The following is an 11,540-nucleotide window of genomic DNA, read 5'->3' as shown; positions in this document are numbered from 1 at the left end:
CGATGGGCTAGGGATTGTGACTTTTTTGTTGTCGATCAGGTTTTGAATGGCATGGCGTAAGGTAATACATTGATCCGTGTGATGGCCAGGGTTTTGATGGAATTCACAAAACAAGTTAGAATTGTGTCTAGCTGACAAGGGATTAGGTAGAGGTCGGGGTTGGATAGGAGTAAGAAGCCATTTTTTCACCAATTTGTGAAAAGCTACAGTGAGACCCATCCCTAGATTGGTAAATTGACGCGGAGTTCGAGGTTGACTTGGGTGAGCTTGGTTATTAGTTCGGACTGAGGGTTGAACTGGGATAGCTGACATGTTGGCTATGTAGACATGGTTGGTGCTAGGTTTAGAAACATAGGGTTTCTTAAGCTTGTTATCCGAAAGGTTAGAGAGGATCCCAAAGGCAAAAGCGTCCTCAAGTTGGCTTCCGGCTGGTAACAAAGACTCGAAAGTAGGGAGATATTGGGCTACTAAGTGCTGAGCATATCCTTGTGAGAGGTTCTTTAAGATGATCGCTACTTGTTCCTTTTCTGAAGGTCTATCCCACATTTGGGCAGTCTTGGCCCTCCAACGACAAATGAAATCAGTAAATGTCTCCCCATTTCTTTGCTTAGTTGCTTCCAAATCCCTTCTTGAGGTCTCAATCTCGGTACTGTACTTATACTGATGCCAAAAAGCCTTTGACATGTTCTCCCATGTGCCCACAGTAACTTGATCTTGAGACATTAGCCAACGTAGTGCTGACCCTGATAAAGTTCTCTAAAACAACAACGTCATATGTTCGTCGCTGAGCCCCATAGCGCGCATGTTTGTAACATAAACCTTAAGATGTGTTTTTGCACACCCTATACCACTAAACTTATCCATTTCTGGCATCACAAACTTCTCGGGAAAATGGATTCTGGGGATGCGGTTCAAAGCTTCAATGCCTGCTGCAATTTCATCGATACCCTTTATACTCTTCATAGCTGATTCTAACTGAGACATTCTGTTAGCTAACATTGGGTTTTCATCAACATATTCTTTGTCTCCGTCGAGTTCGAAGACTTTACATGAACGTCTCTCTTCTACCTTCTTTCCTTTTGGATCATTTAGGGGATTAGCCGTTGATTCTGAGGTCTGTTCTAATACTTCCACTTTGCCTTTTATATTATTGATATCGTTGGCAAAAGCTGCCAAGATCTTATGGATCTCTGTAAGTTCAGATTCTGAAGCCATCTCTGCTTGTTGACTTGGTACTGTAGCTCGCTCTAATCGACTGGACTTACGACTCCAACTAGGAGGTAGACGCTTGAGTTTGGGCTCAATGATAATCATATATGACCCCATCAAAGGTAAATTTAGTCAATTTCAATATTATCCTCTTGATAACATTTTAAGGAATCATTTCATTGAGGTTTGTGCACCAATCCATTAATTAATCCATTCACATAATGAACATTCAAAGAAGAAATCAATATTTATTTGAAAGAAAAATAGCTTTATTGAAAATGATTGACACATAAACGTTCTCATTAAAAACATCTTTCAACAAATTTGACTTGAACTATTTTTACATGGACGCTTGACTTTGTCTTGACGGTCATCAGGATTGCTGTCAGGCTTGACCCTCTTGGCTCTAACAACTGGCTCTTTGAATTCTGTTGGTCCGTCTGGATACCCTAAGGTGCGCTTGTTCCAAGCTTTCTCAATTAGGTGTACTTACTTTTCAGTCAAAGGCTCGGGGGGAAAGAAGGCCTTATGCTGAGGTAAAGGCTTTATACTGTTCTGGGATAAGATTAGGATGGTAAAATAATGTTTCTTCTAAACCGATCAGACGGACATAGTAAGATCCTTTGGTTCCTAGAACAAGGGGGTCAGTCATCCACCAATGGCACCTAAAATCGATATGACAGGCAAGGCGAGAGTCTAACCATTTGTTCAAAGCGTTGACAGAGTTGTGACGTACTAACAGGTTTCTCTTAGAAAAGTGTTCTGGTCCATATTCGAGGTTTGAGGGAACATCTACAATTTTGAGGCGATCACAAAGCCATATATAGAGTAAGTAGGGGCTTCCTTTGAAATTCTCCCGCTCACCATTCTTTATGACATCTAAACCTGAGAAATTTTCTGCTAGGAAGAGAGGTACTGGATTGGTTTTCCGTGAGAGTTGAGAGGCTATATCTATGAAGGACTCAGGGATAGTTTGGCCATCACTATTAGAGGTCAGTATGTATTGGGCTAGGATTCTTAAGCATAATCTGTAATCTCTAGTAGCTCACCAGGCTTTGGGTTTTACATTGATAGGGTGACTGCGGGAGCGATATGGGCCCAATAAAGGTACTAAGTCCAATATCCCGTTATGGACTAAGGCCTTGGCTTCTTCCTTGGAAATGTTCAGTCTTGTGGCGAGGTCACCAGAATATCCGGTCTTCAATGAGGGCCTGACTAGAGGTCCTGAAGTCGATATCCCCATGATGCCACAAAAATCCTCGTGAGTGGGGCACAAATGCATATACCCTATATGGAATATATGAAGATGGGGGTTCCATCGCTTAGCCATAGCATGTAAGAGGTTCCAGTCTATCTCAAACTCGTGGAAGTAAAGAGCACTCCTCAACATGAATCTCCCAAAATTGATTTTCTCAACAGGGTGCATCCCTACGACGGTTGTTTTGACTTACTGATCGATTGGGTTATCGCCTGCGATTAGCATCCTGGTTTGACACAAAAAGGTATTTTAGTACTTTTCCAAGGTCCATGTAAAATATCAATTTTCTTCTGCAAAGTCTTATTCTTATGGGAAACATTTTTTGGAAAATATTTTTTTCTTGGAAAACACTTATTTTGGAAAACATTTTTTCTGGAAAATACTTTCCTTTTGTAAATCATTTTTCTTCTCTGAAAATTTGATTTCTATTTAAATGGCCCGGTCCATCATGATTGTTAGATCGAGATGGACTGGGTCATTATTGAATTTTTGCAAGAAATTGATTCCTTATCGGGTTGGTGCACCCAATTTAATTTTCAAAAAAAACAAAATTTCTGATTCTTGAGGACAATCACACACTCTGATCTCATCATCCACATCATTCACATCAATCACAAAGTCTCATAAGATTCCATTCAATGAACAACCCGGGAACACCCATGATAAGTTCGAGTCGTGACCTACAAGAAAGGTTTCTAGACTTTAAGCTTACTACGTGCAATGCATTTTTATCTGGCCACCCTGGCATTTTTATCTAGCCACATTTGGTTTGATATACCGTATAGGTGATAATCTAAAACCTCAACTCACTTATTTGAAGCCAAAAACAGTCAGTTTGATATCCAGTTGAGAGGTGGCGCACAATACAGAGCAAGAACACTTAAATACCTCTCGTCTAGAATAGACGTAGTCTATCCCCCTCGTACAGTAGGGTACAGCGGGGCAAGATCTTGCTTAGGCACCGGTTTTGACCAAGAAGTACAATTGATATACTTAGATTATCTTTTATACCTACGGGTACGAGTTGAGGGTTGTAGTTTTCATAAATTGTTTGGCATCCCACGAGGGGACCGACCACGTACTAGTACTACGTTGGCAATCGGGACATGTGACTGTGTGGCTCACAATAGGTCAAAGGCTCAAGTCGCTCCAGCCTGGGTGCATCAATATACCTATCAGAATCACCTGATCAGACGGTATTGATGCCCCAGTTTGATATACCCTAAGGTACGTGACTGGAGTTGTGGTTTTCATGAATGACGTCGCATCTCCAAGGAGATTAGGCCAAGCACTAGTGCCACGTTGGCTAAATGGGACGTGTAAGTGCGCAAAATAGTAAACGTGCACGTGGTGTGTGCCTGGGTCCTTTTTCAAACAAAATGGGCTCATGGACTCAATCAATCCAATCATTATAACATGAGTTACATGAATATTTAATCGAAATCAAACACTATCTCAATCACATGAATATTTAATCAAGATCAACACTATTCGAATCACAAGATCAACACCTTTCAAATCACATGATTAAAGATAAGCATATCAAGCATATATCCATGTTAGAAACAAACATTTAATCCGACATATTTCTTTATGTGTTTCAATCAAGGGTCATTTTAGACGGTCCAAAATAATTCAGAATTTTAAAGCACATTGGATCGAGGATAAATGAATAATCGCTAGCATGGAGATCTAAAATCACATAACCCCTTTTTAAAAAAAAAATAAAAATTTGTGCATATAGATTTTGTTCACCGTTTTGAAGCCTTGCTACATCAATGTTTTAGTACCAACAAAAGAAAATTATCAGCACTATTGAAGTTCTAAAAAAAAAACTCAATTTGTTAATGACAGCAAAAAACCGAGCACCAAAACCTTTTACAAACTCGCTGATGTCATTCTTCTGTAACCAATTATATCCGAAAAAAAAATGAAACAAAAAGGAATTTTTTTTTTTTGAAATCGAGGGCATTTCTGTTAAATCAGACTCTATCTATTTCATTCTTTTAGGCACTATGGACGACCTCAGAACAATCGTTCTTGTTCTAACAAAACCTTTTTTTTTTTTAATTCTTGACCTTTCCCTCAATCACGTATTCTTTATTTATTTTTTTTTTTTTAAAAATCATCTCTTGATTGTGATCATACGAAATGCATTCTCATTGTGATATTGGCCTTCTTCGTTTGAGAATCAAAGAATAGGGACTATTGGGGACTCAGTCGATTAACCGAAAAGGGATCGTCAAATCCTTTAGAATTTCACAAGAGGTTTCAAGATCGTAAAAGAAAGAGTATAGCAGGTAGGGTCACTATTTTTTTTTCTCTGTTTTTTTTTTTTTTTAAAACAAAAAAAAAATTGAAATCCTACTCTTTTACACGTCTATTGCCGATCAAAACCAGCAGCCCACGAATTCTTGCTTTGCAGAGAGATTTGGAGATTTCAATCGGATCTCTCTCTCTCTTTCTTTCTGATTTTTCTACTCCGAGATGAATCAGATCAATCGAAGGAAACGGTTTGTTCTCCATGTAACCGGTTCCTTAATCGGGAAACCCAAAAAACAAATCTTTAGAATGGAGTTTGGCTGGGGTTAATCGATGGAGGAAACCCAAAGAGAAGGAAAGAAAAAACAAAGAGATGAAGAGAAATCTCTCAACTCTCTGTTGAGATCGATGGAAATGGGTATAAAAGTAATGAAGAAGACGATGTGTAGATTTAAAAACCGTTTTGTTTATGGCACACCAAACACATCATCTTGTATTAGTGGTGTAAACCAAGAAAATAACAACTTATTTGTGGCACACCCAACGCACCAGCACCTATTGACAGAAGCTCTTAAAAAAATGTCAAATTTTTTTTTCTTCTTCTTGCTATCAATGGACAGCACTACTAAAAAAATTATTTTATTTAAAAAAACTAATTACACACCCTTTTTTCTTTAAAATTAAAAAAACTAAGAAAATAAAACGTTATCCAATGATCAAACACACACCCTAAAAAAAATAATAAATAAATAAATAAAGTAAAGAAAATCTATACACGTAAAAAAAATCAAGCGACATGATCCACCAATCATCATAGTATCTTCAATACAACCAACCATTCCGAAACCCTTCATTATTTAGGATCACGTTAGATGACCCTTGATTAACTTACAAGAATAGTATGTCGAAGCCAAATATTTAAAATCAAAACACATGCTCAATAATCGAAAAAAAAAATAATAACAAAAAACAAAGATGTAAACAATGAATAAACAAATAAAAAAAGAATAAATAATAATAAAAAATCTAGGTTATTTTAGCGATGCTCCCATACTTGGGATTTTTCAAGTTTGATCCTCAATGTCCCTAGTGGAGTCGCCACTGAAAGCGCCCTTAATCCGCGAGGTGCGCAGATCCGCTTTTGACCCTTGAGGTTTGGGAGTTACCACCTAGTTATTATGGTCTAGGAACCAAATTGACTCTAAAACGGATAATAAACTAATATACTACAGAAAATCTGAATTCGGGGATCATGTTACGGGGTTGGAAGGTGTTAGGCACCAACCCCGCCCGGCCAATGCCGGTCTCTACTTATCCCAAATAAAACTACATCGTTAATGACAAACCTAGATTAAAAAAATAACGAAAAATCTTACCTTCGATCTGCAAAGGTGCTATTCCCTCAGATCTGGTGAAAACGGCTCCTTGTACCGTACTCCTTACTTCGTTATATCTCCGGATATGATTTCTGATCTCCGAGGTAAGGTATCTCCTTCTTGGATCTGAGTGCTTCGAATTTATTGTGGATTTTTGGGGTGTTTTTGAGAGGTTCCTAGGTGTTTTTCAGGCTGAAATCGAAGTAGGGGTGTTAGGTAAGGAGTTGGGACTCCAAAATTAGGGTTTTGGAAAGGTTGTTGAGGCTTCTTCACCTACTTTTAATAGGACTTTTTCTTTAATACGAAAATAGGGTGTGGAGGCTCCTATTTATAAAGTTTTTTAGGAGGATTAGGGTTTGATTAGGGTTTCAATTAGGGTTTAGACTTTGGTCTCATGAGATGGACTTAGTCTTTAGGGTTTTAATTTAGGATTTTGACTTTTAGTCTTATGAGATTGACTTGATTAGTTTAGATTAGGATTTTGATTTAGGGTTTTGAATTTTAGTCATATGAGATTGACTTGATTAGTGTTTTTATTTAGGGTTTTGACTTTAGTTTTATGTGATTGACTTTAATACTTTGACTTTATTCTTTCTTGGTTGACTTTAATGTTTTGACTTTAGCCTTACTTGACTTTGGTCTTAGTTGATTGATTTTAATATTTCACTTTACATTTTTTAATGATTTATTTATTAATTTTGAAAATTTTAATTATTAAAGTTGTAAAATTACCGTTTTACCCTCGGAGAGGATTTTTTACGTTTTAAGTCATTTTTCAATGTTCTAGGATGTTTTGGAATCAATTTTTCGTAGGAAATTCAATGGGAATGTTGGTTTTTGTCATTTATAAAATTTTTTGTGTAAAATGGTTGATAATTTTATGAGGGGTATTTTCGTAATTTTGTCAAATTTTGTAAAATTGGCGAAGTTATTTATTTAGTTTTGATTTATTGTTTTATGTGTTTGAATGAGTTTTCCTAAGCGTAACGTGGGTTCTAGGGTTATTTTGATAATTTGGTCATTTTTAGTGATTTTTATCGTGAAGCTTCTTTTTGGTTTGCAAGATGATGATTTTTATGTTTCTGGGATCGTATTTTTCTAGCGTAGTGTGATTTCTAAGTTTTGTCAATTCGAGATTCCTCATCCGGATTTCTGAAACATATCTGGTAACAAAATAAAGCATTGAAATGAACATCCATCATTGGGAACCGTTACGATCGGGTTGACGAGTTGATAAATTAGGAGAGTGCAAAAATGGGGTGTCTACAGTGGTTTCTACAGTTTTGTTAGTTTGAGATACCTCATCCGAATTTTTGAAACATATCTGGTAACAAACACAGCTTTGGAATAACCATCCATCATTGGGAACCGTCGTAATCGGGTTGACGAGTTGATTAATCAGGCAAGTGCAAAAATGAGGTGTTTATAGCAATTTTCAACAAAAGCTCAAGAATTAATGCAAAGTTCGAATCTTTATGACTTGGATTTCTCTTGCGCTATCCTTTCGTCAAAAAGAGATCTTTGTATTGGAAAGCTTCTTCAAATCACATCCGAACGATTGCTTGATGATTATCTCGAGAACTTGATTCAAGAAAATCGTCGAGACCGAAATAAAATTGTGATATTAGGTGTTTAAATCATTCAACCAAGTTTTTTTTCTAAAGAATAATTCAAGATTAATAGATCGAGAGAAAGAGTGAGAGTGAGAGAGAAATGGAGAGAAAGGAGAGAGAGGGATGAGGCATCCCTCTCTGGCTGTTCCTTCTTTCTTCCATTGGAGAAGAAGATAGAAATAGTAAAAAAACGTTTTCTACTAATGGCACATCACGTATGTATATATATATATATATATATATATATATATATATATATATATATATATATATATATATATATATATATATATATATATAGATATATATATTTGGAGTTCTTTCCTTATCACGAACAACATTAAAAAATACGATTTTTTTTATTTCTTAGTGCATCACTCAAATAATTTATTTTTACAACTTATCACTCATGCATATTAACGTGCTAAAAAAAAATTTCATCAAAAAAAAAAAATCTTTTAAAAGCCTATGGCTCCTCATCCCAACCATCATTATTCCATCCTCAATTCATATGTCAATTTGAATATTTCATTGTTTAGAGTCATCCTAAAATGACCCTAGATTGAATCATAGAAAGAATGTGCCAAAACAAAATATTTTAAACAAGTAATCAATAATCGAGCAAAAAGAATGATAAAAAAATAAAAATAAATAAAGAAACAAACAACTAAAAATAAAATAAAAAAATTAGGTTGTTCTGGCAATGCTTCCCATACTTGGGGCTTTTCAAGTCTGATCCTCAATTATCCCCAGTGGAGTCGCCACTGAAAGCGCCTTCGATCCGCAAGGTATGTGGATCCATTTTTGACTTTTGAGGTTTGGGAGTCACCACCTAGTTATTATGGTCTAGGAACCGAGCATTGACTTTAAATAGATAAAAATAATTAATCTACGAATAAAAAGAAACTATGGTCAGGGGATCACGTTACGGGGTTAGAAAGTGTCAGGCACCAACCCCCCCCTCGACAAACGCCGGTCTCTACTATTTCCCCAAAAAAGATTACATTGCTAAAATACCTAAAATAAATAAATAAAATAAAATAAAAAATAAAATGTATACCTAGATGATCGCAACGATTTGTTCCCTCAGAGCTGGCGGAAGACTCTTCGTATGAGATTTCTTGCTTTGTCTCCTTCAATGGATCCGTTTCGGATCTCCAAGATGAAGTAACTTCTTCTTAGATCTGAGTGTTTCCTAATTTTTTTGATAGATTTCTAGGTATTTTTGAAGGGTTTCTGGGTATTTTTTGGAGGATTTCTGAGAGTTTTTTAACAGAAACTAGGGTTTGGATGATAGGTAAAAGGTTAGGACTTCAAAATTAGGGTTTGAGGAAGGCTAGGGGACTTTTTGACCTACTTTTCTTAGGGTTTTCTTTTATCCTACGAAATTAGGTTGTGGAGGCTCTATATTTATAGAGTTTTTTTTGGTAGAGTTGGTGTTGGATTATGTCTTTTAGAATAAAATGAATTAGGGTTTTATTAGGATTTTTGAATTAGGATTTTGAATATTAAATACAATGAAAGAATATATTTTTAAGTTTTTTGGAAAACCCCCCTAATTATATCTTTAATTATTTGGACCCCTAGATGGAAGGGTCTTTTAATAAATATCAAGGGGGCACAACTTAAATAAGTGGGCAACCACCTCAAATTTTGCCTGAGGGCTTGATTGATTGATTTTCTTCGTTCAAAATTTTAATTTAATTTTATTAGGTTTCACTTTACATTAATTAATATTTTAATTATTAATTTTGAAATTAAAATTTTTAAAATTGAACATTATCGTTTTGCCCTTGAAGAGAACTTTTGTATTTCAAGTCATTTTTTGATGTTCTGGTATGTTTTGAAATCGATTTTTCGTAAGGAATTCGATGGGAATATCGATTTGTATCACTTATGAATTTTTTGGTAAAAAATGATTGTGAACCTTATAAGGGGCATTTTCGTAATTTTGTCAAACTTGGTAAAAATTGGTGGAATGGTTTATTTGATTTCAATTTATTATTTTATGTGTTCGAAAGGGTTTTCCTAAGCATAATGTGGGATCTAGGAATGTTTTGATGTTAGGGGTGTTTTGGTAATTTGATCATTTTTGGTGATTTTTATCGTAAAGCTTCTTTTTGTCTGAAAATGATGATTTTTATGTTTTGGGGGTCATATTTTCCTATCGTAATGTGATTTCTATAATTTTATTTATTTGAGATATCTCATCTGAATTTCTAAAACATATATAGCAACAAAATAAAGCATTGGAATATCGTCCAACGTTGGGAACTGTCGCAATCTGGTTGACGAGTTGATTAATCAGGCGAGTGCAAAAATGGGGTATCTTCAAAGATTTTTTTTTTTTAAATGTGACCGTTATAGTAAAAATCGACAATCCAACTGTTGGTTTTCAAGGCTCAGTTGAAAATTGGTGGTTGGATTGTAGGTTTTTAATGGCACTTGAAAATCAATGGTTGGACAATCGATTTTCATGTTCGTTCCACTTGAAAATCGACAATTGGATGCCCATTTATTACTTTTTTTTTTGATAATTTCTCAATAATAATAATTATTTTAATAATTATAAAATAATATTTTATTTTAATCATTTTAAAATTATATATTATTTTTTTAATAATTTTGCCTTTCTGATTATTTCCAATATGGATCCCAAGCTCTGTCGAAACGATCGAATCAATGGAAGACGAATAGTTTGGGCATATTAGAAGAAAATATTCTAATTATTCGTATTATAATCAATATTCTAAAAGATACTATATGGAAATATAGAAATACTAGATCCCATTGATTATTATTTAATTGAATTTTTATTTTATTTTTCTTAATTTTTAGATATACTAAGATATAGATATTGGGCAAGAAATAATAATCCTTTATAATAAAAAGAAAGAAAGAAAGAAAGGACCTATAGTTCCATTATTTTAATAATTTAAGAAAAAAATCAAGTATAAATATTTCGAGGAACATTTATAAAATTTTTTTTTTTTTTCAAGGAACAAATAACATGTATGGGTAGCGTTCTGTTGACAAAATCCTAGACAACATCTTATACAAAGGATCCCAACCATTGGATTCTAGTAGATCAGACGGCTACAACCTTTCTTTACAGTTGTAAAGCATGAGTCACATGTTGTGCATACAATTTATCTTATTTATAAATAAGTTTATCGAAATTACAATAACCTCCCTCCTCCAATAGAATTTTACTTTCAAAATAAATAAGAGAGAGTCTCTCTCTCTTACTCTGCTCTATCTTCTTCCTTCTCCACCGAACCAACACCCTTCCGTTATCGAAACAGCAAGTCTCCCTTGATGAATTAGTCATGAATCAAAATACCCATGAAACTCTCTCCCTCTCTCTCATACTCCTCTAAAGGTAGCAAGTTTTCCCCTAACCCATAATATAAAGTAGTCAGAAAAAATATCCTTTCGCCAACAACTTCTCGCCAAGATTACTTTTTTGAATTTTTATTTGTGATTTTTCTATTTAATAACCCACTTAAATTTTTTAAAGTGGTGTGGCTTAAGTGATATAGACTACATGCCATTTGCATCTTTAGGTTATTAAGTAGCATATGCGGTGCTTGCTAACCAAGACAAAAGATTTGCTTTAAGAGTACTTTAACTAGTAAACTAAATTCTACTATCAATATTGGTTTGGTTGATGGTTTCAAAACCAATATTGGTTTGGATGATGAATTGTTTTTTGTTTTTTTTTCAAAATAGGCCATTGTTGAAGAATCACCTTTCTTAAAATTAATCGCCCTTATTACTGTGTAATTCCTGTGATGTGTAATTGTTTTACTTAGATAAAAT

Source organism: Akebia trifoliata, chromosome 1 (assembly GCF_017979445.1).
Source record: "Akebia trifoliata isolate Shusen 1 chromosome 1, ASM1797944v1, whole genome shotgun sequence".
In the NCBI taxonomy this organism is placed as follows: Eukaryota; Viridiplantae; Streptophyta; class Magnoliopsida; order Ranunculales; family Lardizabalaceae; genus Akebia; species Akebia trifoliata.
Note: the sequence above shows the minus strand (reverse complement) of the source record.